At 52.7% G+C, this 23,511-nt stretch overlaps 2 long non-coding RNA genes across 5 annotated transcripts; one reads left to right on the top strand and one right to left on the bottom strand.

The window, feature by feature from the left end:
• Positions 1-3,934: 3,934 nt before the first annotated feature.
• Positions 3,935-12,317, bottom strand: LOC119877487. The gene is made up of 3 exons (XR_005378025.1): positions 11,948-12,317; positions 8,138-8,707; positions 3,935-4,166 (listed from the first exon to the last, which is right to left on the bottom strand). It is a non-coding gene; the product is annotated as an uncharacterized LOC119877487 (long non-coding RNA).
• Positions 12,143-23,511, top strand: LOC102156496. Of its 4 annotated transcripts, none has more exons than XR_005378022.1 (4): positions 12,143-12,398; positions 21,704-21,772; positions 22,059-22,208; positions 22,579-23,028. It is a non-coding gene; the product is annotated as an uncharacterized LOC102156496 (long non-coding RNA). The 4 variants fall into 4 exon arrangements; XR_005378023.1 differs by having other exon boundaries at positions 22,508-23,028; XR_005378024.1 differs by having other exon boundaries at positions 12,145-12,398; positions 22,899-23,511.

Raw genomic sequence — 23,511 nt, 5'->3', positions numbered from 1 at the left:
GGATCTGACCATCTCTCATCACCGCCACCATCCCTAACCCTAAGACCCTATCACTTCTCATCAGGCCTCCTCGGCCCCCCAGCGGCCCCCTATGTTTGGCCCTGCCTCCGCCACCCCTCGGCCGATGCCTTCCTCATCCAGCAACCAGTCCGGCTCCCAGGTCGTTTCCCCTCCCCCCACCCCCCACCCCCCTGGAATGAACGGCAAGGCCCACAAACACCTGCTGGCCCAGCGTCCACCCTTCTCCAGCTTCCTCAGTTGCTATGGCCTTGCTCCTCACATTCCAGCCACACTGGCCCTGAACACCCACATGTCTCCTTTCTTCTCTCTTCTCACCTCCGCGGGGAGCATTTCCCATCCTTGCTTCCTAAAGCAGCACGCACAGCACCCTCCCATTCTCCATGCCGTCTCCCTGCTGAATTTGTCCTAAAGATCACATACTACCACGAGGGACACACACCTCTTCACCCTGAAAATTCCCACCGACCCGCCCCTTGAAGCAGGTTCTCCTATCATACCCATTTTACAGGTGAGAAAACTGAGCATTGAAGAGGTCAGCAACTTGAGGGGGGTCTCCCCCCACCGGGCGTTTGCCTGCAGAGGGTGGTAGGTGCCGCGAAGCTGTGAGCACAGCACACCTCCCGCTGGGCAGCTCGCTCCTCAGCATCAGTGTGTGGGGCTGCCTCTCCACCAGCTCAGAGGGGCTTTGTCAGCTTTGTTCTCAGTGGAGCTCTGTGGAGCTCTGTGGATCCAGTGTTTGGCACACAGTAGGTGCTCATTAAGTATTTGCTCGTTAAGGGAATGCCAGACACCAGGCCTAGGGAGTACCTAGCACTCATTCACTTTAGCCCTTCGGCACAGGTACAGTTTGAGCTCTGTTACAGTCAGAGACCGAGGTCCGGGAGGCTTTGTGATTTGCTGTCCACGCGGTCGGTGGGGCCTGCAGTAAAAGCCCTCAGTGGGCTCCGGATCTGGGCTCTGAACCAGGAAGCGCCCCGTCCACAGACCTGGGGCTGGGGTGCCAAGCTGAATGGGATAGCTCCAGCCCCTACCCTCAGGGAGCCCCAATTCAAGAGGGGCTGAGGACATTAAGAAATCATCTAGGGAAAAAAAAATCATCTAGGGATGACGGTGTTTGACTTTTAACCAAGAAAAGTGGCCAAAGGAGGGGCACATGAGCTGGAGGGGGACTTATGGCAGCTGAATAAGTATCATTCACTCCAGGAACCCCTGGGAGTTTCCCTGGGGTTAGTGTTTAGAGAGTGGAGATGGACAGTTCAAAAGTCCTGTGGTAGGAATGGGGGATGCTGCCGAGCACAGGGTGGTGTGGCAGGCAAATGATGAAGAAATGGAGCACAGAGAGGATACTGTCAATAAGCCGTGCCAAAGGCACTGGCCTTCCCCCTAAAAGCACTGGGAAGCCAGCAAGAGATTTTGCCTTCCCCCTAAAAGCACTGGGAAGCCAGCAAGAGATTTTCAACTGTATTGAAGTTGAGAACATTCACATCTTGAAAACTTACCAGTCCTCACCTTATGTCTCTAATCGTGCACTGCCGTCGGGGAAGGACTCCATAAGAACGCGGAGTCCCAGACCGCACCTAGAGGGTCTCACTGGGAAGCTCTGGGGTGGGCACTGGAGCCTGCATTTCCCAACAGTGTCCTGGGTTCTTCTGGTAGGGGAGGTCCCTGTAAAAAGGACCCTCTGGCCCCAACTTGCTTCTTGTCACCCCACAAGTTTTCCTGGAGCCCCTTCCTATGGGAGTGCAACTGGAAAGCTGGCTTGGAAGAGACATGGAGGAGAAACGAAAGGCTCAAAGCCAACACTGAGAGTGCTGGGGGCCACCCGGAAAATGGTCCCCTTTTCTTCTCCACTTCTCAAAGTCAGCACAGGATTTCCTCTCCTGATTTGCAAAGCAAGGGGCTCTTAAGCTCCTGGCAAGGCTCAGGGAGCTGGAGGCTGGAAAGAGGCCCCCAATTTCTCATGAGTTGGGTTGGGCCAGCCTATTCCAAGGGGGTCCAGGCCACAGGGCAGAGACGGGGCTGCTGAGGCTCCAGGCCCATGGTGGCTGAGTCTGTGCTCCTCCAGCAGGCCTGGATTTTTCTGTCTGGTGCTCCTTCCCCTCCCAAAGCCCCCAGCAGAGCGGGGGATGCGTCCTCGGCATGGACTGTCTAAGGAGGCGCCACAGGTGTAAGCATTCTGCTGGGCCCCAAGGGGGCCTGCCTGTCCCCAGGGTCCTCACTATGGTCTCCGAGACCAGCCCAAGGGGAGGAGGTGGAGGTTTCTCAAGCGACCTGTTACCCAGCACCCAGTGGACATCTTCCGTTGCTGGCACAAGGCACCTTCGGGAGTGGTGCCGGGCGCCTAGCCTTACTGGTGGTGCGTGCAGGCCTGCACGGGGACAAAGGGCTGGTGTGGCGATCGCGACCCCAGCCAGGGTCCCCTGAGCCCCTCCTGGGCACGAGGTGCTGGCTCTCCCTTTACCTCTGGTCACCCCCTAACCTGTAAAAGAGCCCTCCCAGAGAAAGATCCAGAATAACTGTGGAAGCACAGAATTGAGTGCTGAGTCTCGAGGCTGGGCTAGGAAAATAGCAGGGCCCCTGTCAGGTGGGCACTGTAAACCCTCAGGTAGGCAAGATTTCCACGGGGACAGAATCGTGGATGGGGACGTGAGGCTGGGGGCCTGCCCCCACCCCGAGGTCCCCTTGAAGCTCTGCCTCAGGTCGGCGGCTGACCTTGAGCGACCCACGTGGCCTCCAGGCCTCCAGTCCTCCCTGGTAAGGACCGAGGCCTGAGGACGGTGACGAAACCCCGGCTGCCAGGGCTGGAGGGGGAGCTCCATGCTGGAGGGGGACACTGATGCGGCTTCACTGCCCCTTTTTGGAGAATAGTGCGCCCCGATGATCGCCTTTGAAACCCCAGTAGGCAGAGACCCCGGTTGCCGCGCCTCCGCTTCCATCCCGCCGCCCAGCGTTGCTAAGCCCATGGCTCCTTCCTCTGTCACCCGATTACTGCCCTAACCCGCCAGGACGTTGGTTCCATCTTGTCACCTGTCAAAAGGCATTTTATCTGCTGCCAGGCTCCCTGAGCAAGCCGCGTACCAGGGAGAGACGGGGAGAGACGGGGAGAGACAGGGAGAGACAGGGAGAGAGCCAGAGAGACAAGGGGCGGGCCATGGCAAAGGAGCTGGGGCCAGAAAACCAGGTCTTCACTCGCAAAGCATCAAAACAGCCCCCCCCCCCCCCAATTAAAAAAGAAAAAAGAAAATCCCAGACTTTCAGCCCATAAATAGTTTCCTGCTGCCTGAAAGTTACAGATCCTGTGTTGTGAGATTAGATTGCGGGATGCCCACTTGGGAAAAAAGAAGCTCACCTTTGTTGGAGAGCTGGGGGGATTTCCTGCTGGAAAACCATCTGTGGAAGGGTCTTAGAAGGGGCCCGTGGCTGCGATTCCCTCCTCCGCTCCCAGGGCAAACCCACGTGGAGAAGGACTGGCGGCCCTGCGGTCCCTGCAGCTCCCTGCAGCTCCGAGCTTCCTCTGTCTGCCTTCAAATTCACCCCCTCGTGTGTTCCCAAAGCACAAGAAGCCACTCAGGTTTGAATTTCAGATAAACGATGGATCCATATGTATATATATTTTTAAACATAAGCATGTCCCACACAATACCCGGGACATACCTACACTTAAGATTTGGGCATAATAAATTTGGAATTTAGCATAATAACTTCAGAATTTTGGTAGAATGATTTTAGAATAATTTTTTAGTGTGAGAATGATCCACGTACTATTGGGGGCAGACTCCTACTCAAAACTTATTTGTGGTCTCTCTGCCATTCAAATTTCCCGGGTGCCCTGTGTTTCTGTTTTCAAGTCTGACAACTGTAGGCAGCATGTGCAGAAGGGGCTTCTGCTGCGTTTGGCGCTCGCAGCCCCAGATGCACGCACATGCCCTCTGATCGGGGAAGGGGGCGAGGGAGCCCCCGGGGTTGTGGCATCTCCCCTCTGGAAGGGGCATTTGTTCCAGCCCTTACCTGCCTTAAGGGCTCCTTTGGTGCTGTATCCAGGGCTGGGCCCTGGGTCATCCAGGTGTCCTTCCTTCCAAAGTCACCGCGGCAGAGACACAGGAGCTGGGAGCAAGTTCCTCTGTGCCAAGGATCTGCAACCTTTTCTGTAAAGGGCCAGATTATAAATATTGTAAGCTTTGAAGGCCCTGTGGTCTCAGTCAGAGCAACGCAGTCCTGCCCTTGGAGCAGGAAAACAGCCCCGAGCCATCCAGGAGCATAGGGGTGTGGCTGGCTTCCGGATAAATTTATTTCCAAAAAAGCAGGCAGAGGGCAGGATTGGGTGCTTGGGCCACAGTGTGAGCACCCTGCTCTAAGGGCCCAGGGTCAGGGTGTGCGCCACAGGGCGCTCGAAGTCACAACGAAAACTAGTGTGGAGTGGGATGAAAGCCTCATGTGGCTTTTTTTTTTTTTTTTTTTTTTTTTTTATGATAGAGAGAGAGAGGCAGAGACACAGGCAGAGGGAGAAGCAGGCTCCATGCACCGGGAGCCCGACGTGGGATTCGATCCCGGGTCTCCAGGATTGCGCCCTGGGCCAAAGGCAGGCGCTAAACTGCTGCGCCACCCAGGGATTCCCCTCATGTGGCTTTTTAAGGCAGTAAGTTTATTATCCCAGACGGAGTGGTGCTTACCACACCCTGTCTTACAGGCCAATAAGAGCAGTGGTAAAATTAGCCCGAGTTCAAATTCCAGTTCTTCTGTGTTCTAGCTGTGTGACCCTGGAGAAGTCACGAAGTGCCCCTGAGTCCGTTTCCTCATTTGTTCAATAGGGCCGATGACAATACCACTGTTATTAATACTAATTCCTACTTCGGGGTGCTTGGGTGGCTCAATCAACTAAGCATCTGACTCTGGATTTCAGCTCCAGTCGTGATCCCAGGGTCGTGAGATCGAGCCCTGAGTTGGGCTCCAGGCCCAGCATGGATTCTCTCTCCCTCTCTGTCCCTCCCCCTTCTAAATAATAATTATTATTATTCCTACTTCAAAGGGTTATTGTTAGTTAGGATTACATTTATTTGCAAATGGAAGGAGCTTTAAAGAATACTCAGTCCCTACGTATTTAATTTCCTCAACCTGCCCTGCAGCTAAGGACAGAGGAAGGAGCTTGGAGACTGGCCATCTGACTCTGAGCTCCTGTGTGCTCACTGGGGTCTGCAAAAGTGGTCCCTGGGGTCCTGAGCAGCTGGGGCAGGAGCGCGGGCAAGCGCTGGGTGAGCAGTGGGGCCAGAGGTGAAGCGGATGCCACCTCCCTGCTCTGGTGGCCTTGGCCCCCCACATACACACACATACACACTGGCCTCCCCCGGTTCCCCAGACACAAGCCAGGCTTCCTCCCTCCAAGTCTGCACTCTTGCTATTGTTCTGCTGGGAAAGTTTCTCCAGAAACACACACGCACACCCCTTCACTTCATTCTTGCTTCTTCTCAGGCTGAACCCAGACCACCGGGACCACTCAACCCAAGTCATTGCCACCCCATCACAATCCTCAGGTTGAGCCATCCCATTCCCTGGGTGCAGGTGTCACCACCTGCAATTGTCCTATTGACTGGGCTGTTCTCCTGTCTACTGTCTGACTTCGTCACCAGAATGCAAGCACCCTGAGAAGAGGGACCTAGTTGAAGCAGCTCACGGCGGTGTCACCAGGACCTAGCACAGCGGCTGGCATGATGTGGGCACTCAGTAGATATTCCCACCGAGGATGAATAACCAAACACGAGGGGAGGCGGAAGCAGGGAGCTGGAGTTGGACTCCCCGCAGCTCGGCTGCACCTGATGGGGCTGGGAAGCGGCAGCACATTGCTTCCCATCTCTGAGCTTCAAATCTCACCCCCTTGGCTTCCGGTAAGAACTAGACAGTGGACAGAACACAAGTAGCAGTGATCTGAGGACCGTGAACAAAAGCTGGCAGCAACGGGAGGGACACACAATGAGTCTCCCATTTTTTATAGTTTGGGGTCCATCCTCGTCTTTGCAGTCTGAGGGATTGAGCTGGGGTAGAAAAGCTTCCTGTGGTTATAAAAACGCATCGAGTTTTTGGTGTGTCTGAAGCATTTTCCCTGCATCATCTCAGTTCATTCTTCCAAAACCTCTATGAGGAAGAGCCTGTTGACATCTCCAGGTGTGGGCGCAGGGGGGGGGGGGCGTGTAAGAGACCTGCCCTTGGCCCTTTCTCTGATAGTGGTGGGCCTGGGACGTGAGCTCAGGCAGGCTAGCTTGACAGTCATCGGAGAGCTGAGCAGGAGTACTAAGTACTAAGTACCTCAGAGACCTCTCTTAGTACCAGACTTCACAAGTTGGAGGGGACCAATCTGGCCCATGCATTTCTCACGCTCACTTACATGCCCTCTCTTTCTCCAGCAGGAGAAAATCGAGATTCCAAATGCACACAGGCTGCAGCCCGGGACTGCTTATTTTGCAAAATCAGCAAACCGGGAGGCTGGGCAGCCTCTGAGTCAGAGCAGTGACGGCACCACCTGCAGGGCAGCGGCTGGAGGCCCGCGAGCCTCACCCTGTCTGCAACCCTGGGTGGAGCCCCCGGCCAGACCGGCTGCTGTGCCAGCTGCTCCCCTGGCTGCGCCGCACCTGGAGACGCAGGGCAGGCGGATTCCTGTGTGGAGACGTCGAGGTGCTGAGAGACGTATGCACCGCCCTTCTCTGCTCTCCTGCACTGAGGCTGGCGGGTTGGTGGAGGCGGGTGGGCTGGTGGAGGCTGTTGGGCTGGTGGAGGCTGTTGGGCTGATGGAGGGAGGTGGGCTGGTGGAGGGAGGTGGGCTGTGGAGGCAGGTGGGCTGGTGGAGGCAGGCGGGCTAGTGGAGGCTGTCAGGCTGGTGGAGGCTGGGGGGCTTGTGGAGGCTGGGGGGCTGATGGAGGGAGGTGGGCTGGTGGAGGCAGGCGGGCTAGTGGAGGCTGTCAGGCTGGTGGAGGCCGTAGGGCTGGTGGAGGCTGGGGGGCTGGTGGAGGCAGGCAGGCTGGTGGAGGCTGGGGGGCTTGTGGAGGCTGGGGGGCTGATGGAGGGAGGTGGGCTGGTGGAGGCAGGCGGGCTAGTGGAGGCTGTCAGGCTGGTGGAGGCCATAGGGCTGGTGGAGGCTGGGTGGCTGGTGGAGGCAGGCAGGCTGGTGGAGGCTGGGGGGCTGATGGAGGGAAGTGGGCTGGTGGAGGGAGGTGGGCTGTGGAGGCAGGCGGGCTAGTGGAGGCTGGGGGGCTTGTGGAGGCTGGGGGGCTGGTGGAGGCAGGTAGGATTGTGCAGCTCCGCGTGGGAGCTGGAGTAACCTGAGCTCCAACTCCTGCTCTGCCACTTCTAACATCTGGGCCTTAGAAAAATCCCTTGATCTTTCTAAGCATCACTGTCTGTATCTGTATCTGTACAACGGAACAGCGGTCACGAGAGAGCTTCCCTCAGGCCCCGGGAGACGGGGATGGCGTGCTCAGAGCACCCAGCAAGCGGCCGGCCACCTTGTGCGTCCCAGTGACGTTCCCTTCCTCCTCTACCCCTGCTGCGGACTCCTGCCAGCCCTGGTAGCAGATGCCCTTAGGCCCCTGCCCAGAATCCCTCTGCAGACGGCACACCCTCCCCCGGCTGCTGGGATGCTCTGGCTGATGGCTTTATGTGCAACCTTTTTTTTTCTTTTTTAAAGAATTTATTTATTTATTCATGAGACACAGAGAGAGAGGCAAAGACCCAGGCAGAGGGACAAGCAGGCTTCTGAGTGCAGGACTCTATCCTGGGACCCTAGGATCACACCCTAGCCGAAGGCAGATGCTCAATCCCTGAGCCACCCGGCTGCCCCCATGTGCAACCTTCTTGAGAGAATTTTCCCAGGTGACGGCTGCTGCGTGGCCTGGAGCTGCCCAGGGAGAGGCATTCCCCACCCTCCCTTTATTTCTTGGGCATGTAGCACCCAGGGTAGTTACTCCTGAGGGAGGGTGGCTCTACTTGACGCAGGGACACAGGGCCTGTCTAGGCCGTGACCCTGTGGCCACACAATCCACTAGGAAGACGCTGCCATCTGCACGCAGCCAGCAGAAGGGGAGAGAGACACACCGCTTAGAAGCCTGGGCCCCAAAGTGACACTTCTCACCTCTGCTCCTGCTGCACTGGGGACAGTCAGTCACCCCACAACAACCATTCCCAAAGCAGGCCGGGTAGCTGTAGGACCCGTGAAAAAGAAAATTAACTTTGGAAGACAGCTAACTCTGCCACAGGTCCTCCCTCCCTCCCTCGGGCCCTGCCTTCCATGAATCGTTACAGGTGCCATACACCGTGCTACGTGCTGGGGACTCAGTGTTGCCTTGGACCACACGGGGGTCCCTGTCCTCTTGGAGCCTATGGTCTTACTGATTGGTGGTGACTGCCCGGAACTTTCTCCTGAGTTCTGAGGGTACATTCGGGCTGAGAGGGAAGTGTCCTTGGACCATTAGTGATGTCTCCTGTGAGCACAGGAGTGGGGTGGTGACCTGGGAGACCTAGCTCCCAACCCCGACTCCACCCCTCCACCCTCATCTGTATGAATTTGGCCATGTTTTCTGCTTTCTTGGCACTTTGGTTCCCCTGGGGCCCATGTGGGTTTGAGACAACCTGCCTCTCGTGGTCATTTCATGGGGACATAGAGAAACTGCATGTAAAGACTGTATGTAGTTCTTGCTGAGTCCTGAAACATAAAGCAACAGAGGATTAAGGCCAAATGAGATGAAGCTGAGTGGGGCACAGAGGGGCTCGTGCTCTGGCGTCTTGGTGGCGAGGCCGATTCCTGGACATCCATTCTCCATCCAGCTGGGTAGTCCGGGGAGGATGGACACACCTGGTGGGGGTGGGGTGTCTGGACACACCTGGCGGGGGTGGGGTTGGGGGGACAGTTAGGGAGCTCGTCTTTCCTGGCCTGGCCGTTGTGCTTCTGCTCTTCCATCCAAAGCAATCCCAGCAATGCAGAAGAGCGGGGTCGGCCGCAAAGGACACATGCAGCCAGCCTGGGGCTGTTAGAGATCATCCAAATCGGGGTGTCATGTTGAGCGAGAGCCCTGTGCTCACCCTCTGCGCAGATCAGGGCTGGCGGCCAGGGCAGCAGCCCGTGGGGACGTTATTTTAATGACTGTGGACACCAGGGCAACGGGGACGTCACTGCAGTGAGTGATGCCCCGGAGGCGCCCCAGGATCACGGAGAGGCTCACACAGGAGCTTTGGCGGCCAGGCCGCCTCTGAGGACGCGCGGGTCACCGGAGTGCAAGCCGGCCTGCCCTCGGAGGGACATCGGAGGGAAAGCAGACGTTTGATCCAAACGAAGGCCGAAGCCCCTCTGGAAATGGGGCACAGGAAACCCACAGCTGACGTGTCTAAGGAGACATCCCTTCCAGTCTCCTGAGCTGTTTCTCTGTTTTATCTTTTCTAAACAACAACACAAATTACACAAATGTCTGCTAATAGCATATGTACACACCATAAAGTCTCAGACTCAATATAAAATGTTATACGGGGCGAGGGGGATGTAAGCCCCCTCCCCCCCGAACCCCCCAGGGTCTCCGCTCCCTCCCAGGGATGAGCCGACCACTGTGATTAGTTCTAAGACAATTCTCTTCAGTTGGCTCCTGTTTCTTACAGACCCACCCGTTTATGTTCCCTTTTGCCCGTGGCACCGAGGGTGGTGTCTCGTCCACCCCATCCCGCATCCTGCTTTTGTGCTCCATACAGCTCGGCAATATTCCCAAATCAGCACAGAAAGAACGTCCCTGTTCTTTATTTTATTTTATTTTATTTTATTTTATTTTATTTTATTTATTTTATTTATTTATTTTATTTTATTTTATTTTATTTTATTTTATTTTATTTTATTTTATTTTATTTTATTTTATTTTATTTTATTTTATTATTTATTTTTGTCCCCGTTCTTTTTTAGAGCAGCATGGCATGGGGCTGTGCAGATGCCCATCTCTCGTGACCTGATTCCCGCCCACCCGCGGCCACTTGGGTTGTTCCTGTCTGCTTGCTGTTAAAAGTCATGCTACCGTGAATAACCTTGCGTGTTTCATTGTCACGCCCGCTCCTGAGGACACCTGAAGGGCACTCTTGCTGGGTGGGGGGGGGGGGGGAGTGTTCTCTAGACACCTGCAGAGATCTGTGGATACAGAAACAGATGCCGCCCACGTGCCCACCTAAGCCGTTGCCTTAAAATGCTCCCATCCAGATGCCGCGGGGACCCCTTTAAAGATGCAGCCTGGAGGGGTGACGTCGCTGGAGCATCCACTACCCAAGGCAGGGGGCTCCGGTCTTCGCAGTCAGACCCTCTCTCTCTCCAGGGAGCGTCCCAGCTCTGCCGCTTACGGCTGATGAGAACTCGGGCGAGTTGCTTAGCTTTTCTGGGCCTTGGTTTCCTCATCTGTAAAATGGGAACGTGATCTACTGCCGCGTGGTGAGGCTGAGATGAGGGAGTCCGGGATGGGACTGAGATGGGGCGCCCGTTGGAGCCTGGGCTCAGGTGTCAGCCGTTAATCGTCGTTGCCGTTAGGATTATGGGCATAATCACAGGACTCGGTGGCAGGTACCCAGCGCGTCACACGTTGTCACTCTTACCTTGAGCTTGTTTTCTGACGTGTGCGAATAGTTAACGACTGAAGCTGGTGCCACGGGGGTGGGGAGGTGGTGCATATTGGTGATGGGCAGCCGGGAACACAGGACCCCATAGCAAGTGGTAGAGTGGGGGCGCACGGCCTGTCTCCGCTGCCTCGTTCCCGTAACGGGGAAAATAAGACCGATCTCCTCCGCTGCCAGCACTAACTCAGGCTTCGTGTGTCGCTTCAACGTAGGCTCCCCAGAAGCCCCCCGCCCCTTGCCCTGCCCCTCCGGCCTGACTCACCCTGGAACTCTGACCGCACCTTCCTCCGAGTTAAATGGAGAGTCACCTCCTACTGGAGATTGATAGGGTAAATATTCCGAATTTAGCCCCAGATCTCATCATCACTGTCACCTTCTCCTGGACATTGCCGTGCTTGGTGGACAGGCTCCTACAATCCAGTCATTTCTCTAACTTCTCACGATGACACACTACAAACACGATGCGTTTTGGGAACATTTTCCTGCATGCACCGACGCTGGCCAGGGATTTAATTACCCAAGGCGCATTTGGCCCTAGTAAAGCCTCCCGAATGTGGACGCTGCTATTTTTTAAAACTGCATTTACCTTCGGTCATAAACTCCCAAAGCCCTCTTCCTCTGGTGGGCAGAGGCACCAGGGCAGCAAGGACAGGCAGGCACCTGAAACCTGGCCAGCTTTGCGCGCAGACCCTCACAAGGCACAGCTTGTCTGTAGGGATTCCGAGTTGTCCAGGTTCCGTGAATTGCCTTCCGTGCCCATCGATTGGGAAACCACGGACTGATTCTCGAACACGATTCCCAACGGCCACACCTTGGTTTTGGCCTTGTCTGCACATGCCTCCCACCCCCTCACTTGTTTTGGCATCCTGTGTAGCCTCAACAAAAAAATATTTTAGAAAACCATTTGAAGAGCTACAAGTTGCCTTTCCCGATTCTTCTTGGCATTCGTTATATTTACATGATCTTCCCATCTGTTTTCCCATGGCAGATTCTGCGTCTGGCAGCAGAATTACTTTCTAGCCTTTTGCCAGACAAATTAATTTCCTTTATTTCCCACTTTAGTTAGAAATTTCTATCTCGTTGTCACAGGAACTAAATCAACAGGGGTTGGACCCTCCGGTTATATAAGAGGGTGGGATTTGGACACTGACGTCCCCACCAATGCAAGGAGAAAATGCTGGAGATGAGAAACGCCAGGTGAACGTGATCAAAACTGAAAGACAAGCCACGAGATTCGCCGTTCAGGATTTTGTCGCTGTTATTGATTGATTCCGACCCAAGCAGGGAGACAATGAACGGAGTGCACCTGAGGGGGGAAATGTGCCTGGTGGCCAGCTCCAAGGGGGATCCCGAGGATCCTGGCCTCCTGCGTGGTTCCCCTCACGCTGAATCAGGACTGGCCTCAGTGACCAGTAGAGCACAGTGGGAGTTTGTGACTTCCAGGGTGAGGTCATAAGATGCATCACGGCCTAACCTCATTCTCTGATCACTTGCTCTGGGAGAAACCAGCCACCATGTTGTGAGGTCACATAAACATCTCCATGGAGACACCATGGAGAGAAACTGAGGCCTCCTGCCAAGAGCCACCACCAACCTGGCAGCCATGGGACCGTCCCACCTGAGAAATGGAGCCTCCGGCCACAATCGAACCTTCAGATGATGCAGCCCCAGCTGACATCGTGACTGATGCTGTATGAGATTCTCAGCCAGAGCCACCCAGCGAAGCTGCCACCAAATTCTCGACCCAGAAAAGCTGTGTGAGTTCATAAGTATTTATTGTTGACCAAAGCCACTAAGTTTTGGGGCAATTTGTTATGCAGCAATAGGTAGTCACCTACACAGAGCCTTGGTTATTAAATTATGAGACTTTTTATGAATCATAGATAAGTAAGATTATCCATTGATCTTAGTGGGTACAGGAGAACTGGAAGGGACAGTGAAGGAGGGGTAAAAGGTGAAAAAAATAGACACGTGGGCTCTGTTTCAATTTCAATAACAGCAATTACTGAAAGCTAGCTTATTGTGGCATCTTATTGTCCATCTGCTTCCTTGCTATTTTTCCCAATCTGACCCCACTTCAGGAACTTGGCATTCACTGTTCTTCCCCCTGGACCATCTCCCCAGATCTTCACACGGCTCCTCCCCTCTCACCATTTGGGCTCAGCGCACACAGCACTTTCTTCTCTGACCACCCTTGCCACCCGTTTATTAGCTTAGTTTTATTAGCTACTTTTATTAGCCTAGTACACCTGTCTTCGACACTGATGGGACCCCTGCGGAGTCAGGGTACTAATGTCTCCTGCCCACCGCCCTGACTCCTGCCTGGCACAGAAGGGGACGTTGGTGCTGTCCACGGCCAGGCACCCACTCAAGCACTTTACGTGCATTATTTTATGTAATCTTCCCAAGAGCCTGAGAGTCAGTCCCATGATTATCCTTTTTTTACAGGTAAAGGATCCAAGGTTGGTCATACAGCCAGTAAACATGAGAGTTGGGATTCCAACCTCAACCTGTCCACCTTGACGCTCAGCCAGCATGCTGGGTGTGAACCGACCATTCAAACGGGGTGTGCTGAGGAAATTAAGGCACAATGTGGGAGGCTGAGTCTGGGATTCACGGGGCAGGGTGTGGGGATAGGGGTTAGGCAGGCTGGCATGACGGAAATGAAGAATCCGTGATTATTTGGGTTGTTGGCCCTTCTACAAATTTCATAATTCCTGATTCTATGCCTGAGAACACTTTCAGCTTAAGAGACCTAAAATGTTGTTTTATACACTAAACTCCAACAAATACAGTAGGTGTCAGTAAATGTACACTCATTTGGTCATTTATTAACTGTCTGCTGTGTGCCAGACATAATTCCAGGCACAGGAGATACATCAATAACCAGACAGACAACATTTCCTGCCCTCGTTTCCATCTCCTGTCTTGCCTTTGAGGGAGAGAGAACGGCAGAACAATGAGTAACCAAAGAAAACAAATAACCATATAAAGGAAATAGTAACAGCTTTCAAAAGCCAGTTGGATGAAGCCAGAAGGACTCTGTGGTAGGAATCTCCAGGAGAAATCTCCTTTAGGTGATGTGATTTGGGAGGTTTTTGCCAAAAAGCTTTAACCAGGGAAACGGGGACCAGTTGTCATAGGAGTGCCAAAGGGCCAGCATGTGTGCAAATGCCCTGAGGTGACAAAGAGTTAGACCTGCCTCAGGATATGATGGAAGTCAGCATGGCGAGATTAAAGCCAGCAAACCCGAGCTAGGCGGGAGAAGAGGTTAGACAGATGGACAGGCACAGGCCACGTCAGCCTCTATAAGGACAAGGCAAGGACTTGGGATTTTATTTCAAGTTTCAGAGGATGCCATTGGAAGGTTTGGGGATAGATATGATTTTTTAAAAGATTTTATCTATTTTTTCATGAGAGGCAGAGACACACAGGCAGACGGAGAAGCAGGCTCCATGCAGGGAGCCTGATGTGGGGACTCCATCCCAGGACCCCAGGATCACACCCTGAGCTGAAGGCGGATGCTCAACCACTGAGCCACCCGGGTGTCCCTTCTTTTTTAATTAATAGACTTTTCTATAGCAGTTTTAGGTTTGCAGAAAAGCTGGACAGAAAGTATAGTATCCCCATACCCCTGCTTCCCCCCACCTTGGCCCCCCTATTTTTAACAGCTTGCAATAGTGTGCTACGTTTGTTACAACTATTGTACCAATCCTGATGCATCACTATTAACTCAAGCCTGCAGGGTACATTAGGGTTCGCTCTTGGTGGTGTCCAATCTGTGGGTCTTGGCAAATGGATGATGACATGCGTGCACCTTTGCAGTATCGTACAGAGCAGCCTCACCGCCCCCCAGATGCCCTGCGTGCCACCTCCTCACCCTTCTCATCACCCCCTGCCCCCCAAGTCCCGGCAACCACCGATCTCACTGTCTCTGTATCCTGCTTTTTCCAAAAGTCATATAGTTGGAGTCGTACAGCAAGTGACCCTTCAGACTGATTTCTCTCACTTGGCAACACGCATTCGAGGTCCTTCGCTGTCTCTTCGTGGCTTGAAAGCTCATTTTCTTTTTGCTGAATAATTTTCCACTGTTTCTAGGTCCCGCAGCTTGTTTATCCCTTTGACCGTGTGCTGTGTGGGAAGTAGGGGATCGACTGACTGGTGGGCACGCCTGTGAGGAAGGGGAGAGAGTAGGCTGGGCAGAGTGAGCGAGCGGCCCAGCGACCAGGCCGCGTTCCTGTCCCTGAGACAGCTGGCCACACACACCCCCCGGTCCCCTTGAGCCATCCGCTCACTGGACACAGCCCCCAACCGATGGCAATCAGCCTGCCAGCCCTGGGTTCTCACAGCCTCTCCTGAGGATGTCAGAAGCCTGACTTCCCATGAGCCCCCATGGAATGACAACACAATGAAAATAAAAATACAAAAGGGGCTCTTTATGATGAAACTGTCCTCAAAACCATTGCCACATTCGAAAATAACAATCAGTCAATTTTTCCGCACTCATTCCCAACCCACAATCGTGTCTTGCTGGAAACCCAGAGGACAGGACTTTGAAGATCCCTCTACAGCTCTGGAGGGTGATTCAGAGTTGGGTTTGGTGACTGTGTGTGAGCATGTTTTCAGACAGGCCACCAGAAGCTCCGCATTGTTTTAGGAGCCCTTCAAACACGGGCAATAAATCAAACTCATCCAAGATGCACACTGGGGAAAGGCGCAACCCGATGGGGGTGGCGCTCTTGGCGCTAAGCGGCTCTCATCATAGTGCTTTAGATCAAGGGCCGTGAAGTGGGGTGGGGGTGGGGGGTGGGGGGACTCTCCCTGCTTTTCCATTGCTCAACCCACTCTGTCAGCTTGGGTGTTTGCCACCCAGGCTGGGAAGCAGAGCAGGACTGGACTGATTGGCAGACAACAGACTCCGAATACAGGAAGCAGGGAGGGGCTGCCCCAAATGTCAGGGCTCCGGGCCTGCAGACTGTGAAGAAGCCGCTCGAGTGACAGCAAGTCCAGCCTAGTGGGTACCGGCTCCAGGGCAGGGAGGTGACCTTCAGGAAGTGACGGGGCCCTCTCTGAGCCTTGGCTCTCAGGTCTGTGAAGTGGGAATGGTAACAGTAGTGCCCACCTCCTGACTCTTGATTGTCAGGGGAGATGGATTTTGTGCTCACCTCCCACTACCACCAAAAAATTTTAAAAAGTTTTATTGAGGTATAATTAAGATGCCATGAAATTCATCTATTATAAGTGTGTTGTTCAATGAGCTTTATTTAGTGCATTTGGACAATTGTGCAGACACCTCCCCAGCCCCATTTAGAATACTTTGCTTGCCCTGTAAATTCCATTTAGCGGTCAATCCCGCTCTCACATCCCCTGGGAGCAACCAGTATGTACATAGGTACATTGTGAAAGTGTCTAGGATTAGCAGCATCTTCTTCCAGGCAGGACCATTTACATCGTAGCCCCCAGGCTGGGGCATTACACAACTCCAACAACCATCCACAGCAGCCTGTTTGTGTGCTCCCGTCACTGGCAGTGACTTTTCCCTGCAAATTGTATTTTCTGGGGGGAAATGCTCAGGATACAACAGAAAGTGAAACGGAACTGAAAACTCTGAGAAAGTATGGTCTTCATTCGGTTAAAAATGTGCACATACCCTCAAGTCAAAAATAAAGAGACTAGCAGGAAATACACCAACCTTTTTATAGTCATTGTCTTGGGTGACAGATTTTAGGTATGATCTTGATTTATGTATACTTTTCTGCGCTCTGTAAGACACGTGCTATTTTTATAATGCATGACTTATGTGATTGGAGAAGGAAGGTGATGAACGCATTCGTTTTTCCCTTCCTAGACAGGCAGATTGATTTCCTCTGGTGACATAGTCAAAGAAACTTTGCGGATCCTCACCTCAATTTTGTTTCTGGAGAAAAAGCAGGACGTAATTAATGAAATAACCCACATCTCTGTTTTGCACATGAAAGCGTGTGCACGCACGCACATGTACACGCTATACTAAATAAGGCTTTTTCTCAAGATGACTTATTACGTTTGGCCAAATGAGATTCTGCAAGACAAATCTTATTTGTCCAATTGCATTAAATGTCCTCTCACTTATGGATTTTTCCCAGACGAATCTGAGAACAAAAAACTTCCTCGTTCTTCAAAGGTCACTTCTTTATTTGTAGGAAATTAGAAATTGTCCCACAATAAACTCTCTGAACATGGCATACTTTCATTAAAATCAGTTAGTCATTCGATGAATAAAATACCTATTTCTGAACCGTCTCAAAGGCAGTCATTGTTCCCTGCAGGGTATCCCTATCTGTGACGGGCTGCGGCAATTCGTCAAGAGCTTTCTCTATTCATCAACAACCGTTTCTCGAGTCTGTTGGGAAAGCTCTCTTTATATCTGATATGGAATAGTATCCCTCAGTCAGGAAACTGGTGGTTAAAAAAAAAAAGAATAAAAAGCTTAAATTTCCCCAAAACCCCCTTTTTTATTAAATAAAATTAGTAACACAAGAGCAAAGGTAATGCAAGGCTAATTGTAATTAAATGCCATGGATGTTAAAATGTCAGGACGTACACACAAACTCCAACCACATGGAATGGAACATCATCTGTATTATTATTGCTAGTCCTCTTGCTTAATTAACGATTTTCTTAAGCTGGAACTGTTAAAAAAATGCCATCACATATAATTCCGTATCATAAACTGTAGTTTGGGCTCTGTGGATGCTTGGGGAGATACAAGATGCTGCTTCTGAGAACTTTCTAGAACTTTCTAGTGGTTTGGTTCCTCTACAGCTAGTGATTTTGTTCCCCAAGGACACTCATCTGTAGACGATTTTTGGCTGTCATCGTCAGGGGTTGGGGTGCCAGAGATTTCGGCTGGCATCTAATGGGTGAAGGCCAAGGAGGGCGTTGGGCAACCTGCAGTGCTCAGGACCACCCCATAGCAAAGAACTATCTGGCCCACACGTCAAGATTGCTGAGGTTGAGAAACCACATTGTAAAGGAAATAAAAATGAATTTTGTAAAAAAAAAAACATTAAAATTAAAATATTCACAATTTGACCTCCAGAATGCCAATTTCCTGGAAAACAAGTTCGTACTCTTGAAAAAAACATCAAAAATGACAATCCGTTTGGTGGGGGAGGATCAAGTAAGCCGCATTTTACCACTACTCATTAATCTGATCCAAGTTCTCAAAATCAGAAACAAAAACGAAAGCTCATTCTCTTCACACCTCACCTCTCCTTCGGCCCCCGAACCAGGAACAACTGCCAAGATTCCTGGGTCAAAGCCACCAATGTGCAGCTGAAATGGTGAAATGGTGAGCTGGGATTCATCCCCCCACTTCTGGGCTCTCGAGTCCGGTCCAACGAGAGACCCCAGAGGCCTCCGGTCATTTCTAGGAGGTGGCCTATGAGTAGCATTGATTTTTTTTCTTTCTGATTATCTGCATTTCCTAAACTGACTACCATGAACGTGTTACTTGTTAAAAAGAAAAAACAAAAAAGTTGTTTGTTAACATAAGTCCGTCCCCTCCTCCGGCTGTCCCAGAATCCTCCAAAGACTGCTTCTGCCAACACGAGACAGAAAGACACGACATACAAACTTGTCCCCGGCTGGGTCCCAGGGGGTTAGTCTCCTTTTTTTCATAAGCAATGAGGTTAGAATGGGGATTTTTTAATAAAAGATTTTATTGATTTAAGAGAGAAAGATAGGGAGAGAGAACATGAAGGGGGGAAGGGGAGAGGGAGAAGAAGGTGCCCCGTTGAGTACGGAGCCCGACACGGGGCTCGATCCCAGGACATTGGGACCATGACCTGAGCTGAAGGCAGAGGCTTGACGGACTGAGCCACCCAGATGCCCCAGAATTGGGACACTTTCAGGTTCAGCTGTGAAAGGCAAAGACCTAATGACCACCTGGGATGAGCCCTGATTTCTCCTCTGGCCTCCTGGGGACAGCCCAGCCTGGGGCACCTGCAGGAGGTGGGACACAGGGAGGTTTCTGCAGGGGACAGAGGAAGCAGATGGATGCAGAGATGGGGCTAAAGCCAGCTCCTCAAGAGGGAAGGGGAGCTGCCGGTGGCAAAGGGGGCGTAGGGAAAGTCAAATACTCAAGGATGAAGCTTGTTTGGGCCTGTTTGGGAGTTTGCTTGGAACGAAAGGGGTTCCCAGGTCACAGGACCTCCAGTGCAGAAATGGGGAGGAGACTCTCAGCCAAACCGGGACAGGTTGGTCCCCTTCCTTGCTGAAAGTCACAGTCCCCAGAGCGCTGGCTGGAAACTAGCACCCACCTGCCTCCCCCCGCCACGCTGGGCAGGCTCTCCAGCCTTCAGCCGAGGGGCTTCCCACGTGGGGATAAAGGGGCATCTCCTCATTTCTGTTCTCCTGGAAACCCCTTCTGTGATCTACGTGCAGCCTGGGGATCTGCCCCCTTCACTTCTTAATAGAGTTCATCTGAACCCACGCCCGGAACGTTAACGAATTTAGCCTTGCCCATTAAGACGCAGATAATTGTTTGAAAAAAAAGCATCTGTGTGTAGCAGCTCCATTGTATTCCTCCCCGCTAAGGGTGGCTGCCCCACCCTTGGGGGCACTAGTGAAAGTCCCCCCCCTACCCCATCAGCACACCCCCCCTCCCCCCCCCCGCCCCCCGCCACCGCTGGGCCCAGAGAGGGAGTAACATGAAGCCATGATGATCCGAACCAGGTCAGAGTTGGAAGCCTCTTGAAGGCTGGCCTGATACAAGTGAGACCTAGAGGATCCTGGGGGTGCAGAGGGCTGGGTGTGGGTAGGGAGGGAGGGGGAGAGGGAAGGAACCCGAGAGCAGAGAGCTGGGGACCTGGCAGGTGGGAGGGTGGAGGATGCTGGTCACAGAGGTGGGGTGGGGCTTCCCCAGGTAAGGTCAGAAGGGGGGGCATCTGTTCCTGAGCTGGGGAGTGGGACACACAGAGTTGCATTACCAGACGAGCCCCTCCCTTCTGGCAGGTTCTCATTCTGCATCAGCGACAGGTAGAAAGGCCCCATCTTCCTTTCACTTATGAGGCCAACTAGGCGATTCCGAATAGTCCCAAAGAGGGAATGGCATGGGGAGGCGGGCGGCGGCCTTGGGGGCCTTCATGGGTATAGCCTAGGGTAGAAGAGCTCCCCCCTCTAGGAACTGCTATGTGAGCTGAGGCCCGAGGGATGACGATCCTGTCCAGTTAGAGCAAAGGGGTGGCGCCGTGGGCCGTCCTCCAGGCAGAGCGGGAGAACAGAAGTAGAGGAGCAGAAGGAAGGCCCAGGAGCCCAGGAGCGGCCAGGAGGGAGAGAATGAGGGTGAGGTCAGGCAGGAGGCGAGTCTGGGTGAGTCAAATGATCCAGAGCAAAATTAAAAGGCAGACCCAGTGGGTAAACTTACTAAGAATTTCAAGACAGAGATGACAGTGTTTAAATTAGGTGCAGGGTTTTTCTGAGCGCGGGCCTGTGTTACTGACTGGGTTGTCTGTCCACGAAGCTCGTTCTGGGTTCAGACCCTCAGGCTTGTGCAAACTCACCAGTTCACTTGCAGTTTAAGGGCCACTGGAGGCCTTGGAAGAGCCAGACAGGCAGGGGCAAGACCTGACCTGACTTAAAACCAGGAGGGCTTCCTGGAGGCTGTGGCCTTTGTAGGGTGAGAGGCAGCGGTAACCTTGACTTGGACCTTGAACCTGCTGACGTGTGGTGTAGTGAATGGACCAGTCGGACAACAGCCCTGCCCAGACATGCTTTAGGATGGAGCTCCTTTCCACAGAGCATTCCAAGGACCCGGGTTCCACGGGGTCCACTTTGGGAACACCAGTGCTGAGAAATCCCTTAAAGACCAGGCACCTTGGGCAGTCCGGGTGGCTCAGCAGTTTAGCACCACCTTGAACCCAGGGCCTGATCCTGGAGACCCGGGATCGAGTCCCACGTCAGGCTCCCTGCATAGAGCCTGCTTCTCCCTCTGCCTGTGTCTCTGCCTCTGTGTGTGTGTGTGTGTGTGTGTGTGTGTGTGTGTGTGTCTCATGAATAAATAAATAAAATCTTTAAAAAAAAAAAAAAAAAGACCAGGCGCCTGGGTGGCTCAGTCAGTTATGTGTCCAGGTCAGGATCTCAGGGTCGGGGGATCCAGCCCCGTGTCAGGCTCTGCACTGGGCATGGAGCCTGCTTAAGATTCTCTCTTTCTGCCTCTCCCCTGCCTGTTCCCACTTGCTCACTCTCTCTCTCTCTCTCTCTCTCTTTCTTTCTAAAACAAGAACAAAAAAAGAAAAAGAAAAAGAAAAAGAAACCCCTTAGAGACCAATACTGTCTCATGTCTACAAGGAGAAACAGGCCCAGAGAGGGGCCGGGGGTCAGCTGAGGGCACACAAACATGACAGATGCGGGAGCGAGGTGGTTGCCTTCGGGGTCCCCCCTCGGGGTTCTTTCTGAGCCCAAGGCCAGCACCCGCGGAGCACGTGCAGTCACAGGGCCTGGAAACCGACCAGGTGGCCCCAAATGTCACACTGGACAGGCTACGAGCTCAGACGGGAGAGGGGAAGGGAAGGGGAGGCGGTCGTAGGACATCTGAGCTTCGGGCCCTCTGAGAACAGGCGGATGCATGTGTTCCATTCAGAAAGAGGCTCCAGCCCCCTTCTTCAGGGCGAGCTTGGGTGTGTAATTTAAATCTTATTAAATCATGAATCTGGGTCAGTGGTAATTTATAGATTACCTTCATTAACTGGATAAAAATAATCACCAACTCAACAGTGAGTCATAACAGCAATTTAAAAAAAAAAAAGAAAAACAAGGCACAGCTTAGCACTGGTTGGGGTGTGAGGACATGTCTCCAATTATTGCCCGAAGATTCTGGAGATTGGCAAAAAGCAACACGCACTTGGCCCGAGACAACTCCCTTTTCTTCCCCCTCCCACCTTAATTTTTAAACCCTTCAGGAGAAATGTAATCCATATGGTTTGGATTTGCTTATGTTTAAATCATCAAAACAGCGTTTCTAAAACAGTATTTGATATTTGATGTCCACAAACCCTTTTCTCTTCTTCTTTTTTTAAAGGCTTTTGGTCTTTGAACCAGGAAGTCGTTTTGTGCTGAGATGAAAGGGGGCTGCCCCCCCTCCCCCCCGGTAAGAACGCTGGCTGGGCATCCCCTCCCGCCTTCCCAGCCGCCTTCCTGTCCTGGGGGTCGGCCAGGGTCCCCAGCACTGCCCCCCACCTTGGGAAGGCGGCCCCAGAGCAACTGGTCTCGGTGGAGACGTCCCCTGGGCTCCTGTCCCATAAGTGCGAGTGGCAGCCTGAGTTTAGCGAGAGCTGCCAAGTTCTGAGCCCGGTACAGAGGTCTTATCCACAGCGCAGTGAGGCAGGTGCTCTTATCATCCGCATGTTTTTAAATTGGCAAACTGATTCCAATAGGGATTGAGCCCGTGAGCACAAAGCCAGAGCATGGCTCCAGAGTGGAGGAGAGACCTTAAACATTTTCGAGAAGGTATCTGACGCGGAGATAAAGGATGCAAATATTCTGGAGGGTATTAACTGCTACGCACATGGAGTCACATCACCCCGGTGAGTGGCCTGCCCTCCCTCCCGCTCTCCTCCCCCTTCCCCTCCCTTTCCTGTATTTATGTTTTATTTTTTTTAAGATTTTATTTATTTATTCATGACAGACCCAGAGAGAGAGGCAGAGACACAGGCAGAGGGAGAAGCAGGCTCCCTGTGGGGAGCCTGATGCGGGATTCGATCCCAGGACCTTGGGATCACACCCCGAGCCAGAGGCAGATGCTTAATCACTGAGTCGCCTAGGCATCCCTATTTACGGGTTTAAGTTGCTTTTCCTATGACTGTTTCTTGATGTTTTCTTTCAGCCTTTTCCCTACATTTATTTCTACACAATTGTGACCATTCTGCCCATATGATTTTTTTTTTTTAATTTAAGTAGGCTCCACACCCAGCGTGGAGCCTGACGCAGAGCGGGGCTCGAACTCATGACCCTGAGATCAAGACCTCAGCTGAGATCAAGAGTTGGATGCTTAAGGGACTGGGCCCCCGGGGCACCCTGCACATACAATTTTGTATCCTTCCTTTAGCTACTCAGCCTCAGCACTGAGAATGTTTTCATACTTATCAAGACATCTCCTGAGTGTCCTTCAGTGACCACGCAGCCCTCCTCCCCACACTCCCTCACTCCCCAGCGTGCGTGACTCTGCCCTTTTGGGGGAATATGGGCTCGTTCCCACATTTTTGTCGTTGTTCTAGGACCAATGGCCCGTGAATATCTTTGTGCACAGAACCTGAACAATGTGTTTTGGCCTCAGTTTTGATTCTGACTCAGCACCCCTGGGGATACATTTCAGATTAATAAAAAAGTAAAGAGAGTTAACATTCACGGAGCACTTACCAGGTGGCAGGTGCCCAGCCGAGTGCTTGCATTTGTTGTTTCATTTAATCCCCACCACAACCTGGTGTATTTTGGGCTAGAATCCCCACTTCACAGAGGAGAAAACTGGGCCTGGGGGAGCAGAAGTAAGCTGTATTCATCTCCTGAGGCCGCCCCAATAAACCGCCACATACTGGGTGGCTTAAAACAACGGACGTTTATTCTCTCACGGTTCTGGAGACCAGAAGTTCAAAATCAAGGTGTTGGCAGGATTGGCTCTTTCTAGAGGCTCTGAGGGGAACTCAGGCACATGCCTCGCTCTGGCTTCTGGTGGTCCCTGGCTCCCCGACTTGGAGACACATGGCTCCACTCTCCACCTCCATCCCTACCCGGCCTCCTCCGGGTAGGTGTCTCCTCCGGTGTGTCTCTGTCTTTTCTCCTCTTCTGTCTTGAGGATGATCTCATCTCAGGATCCTTACCATAATACCATCT

Source organism: Canis lupus, chromosome 24, assembly GCF_011100685.1.
Source record: "Canis lupus familiaris isolate Mischka breed German Shepherd chromosome 24, alternate assembly UU_Cfam_GSD_1.0, whole genome shotgun sequence".
Taxonomy (NCBI): Eukaryota; Metazoa; Chordata; class Mammalia; order Carnivora; family Canidae; genus Canis; species Canis lupus.
This window is presented reverse-complemented; position numbering and strand designations above follow the sequence as displayed.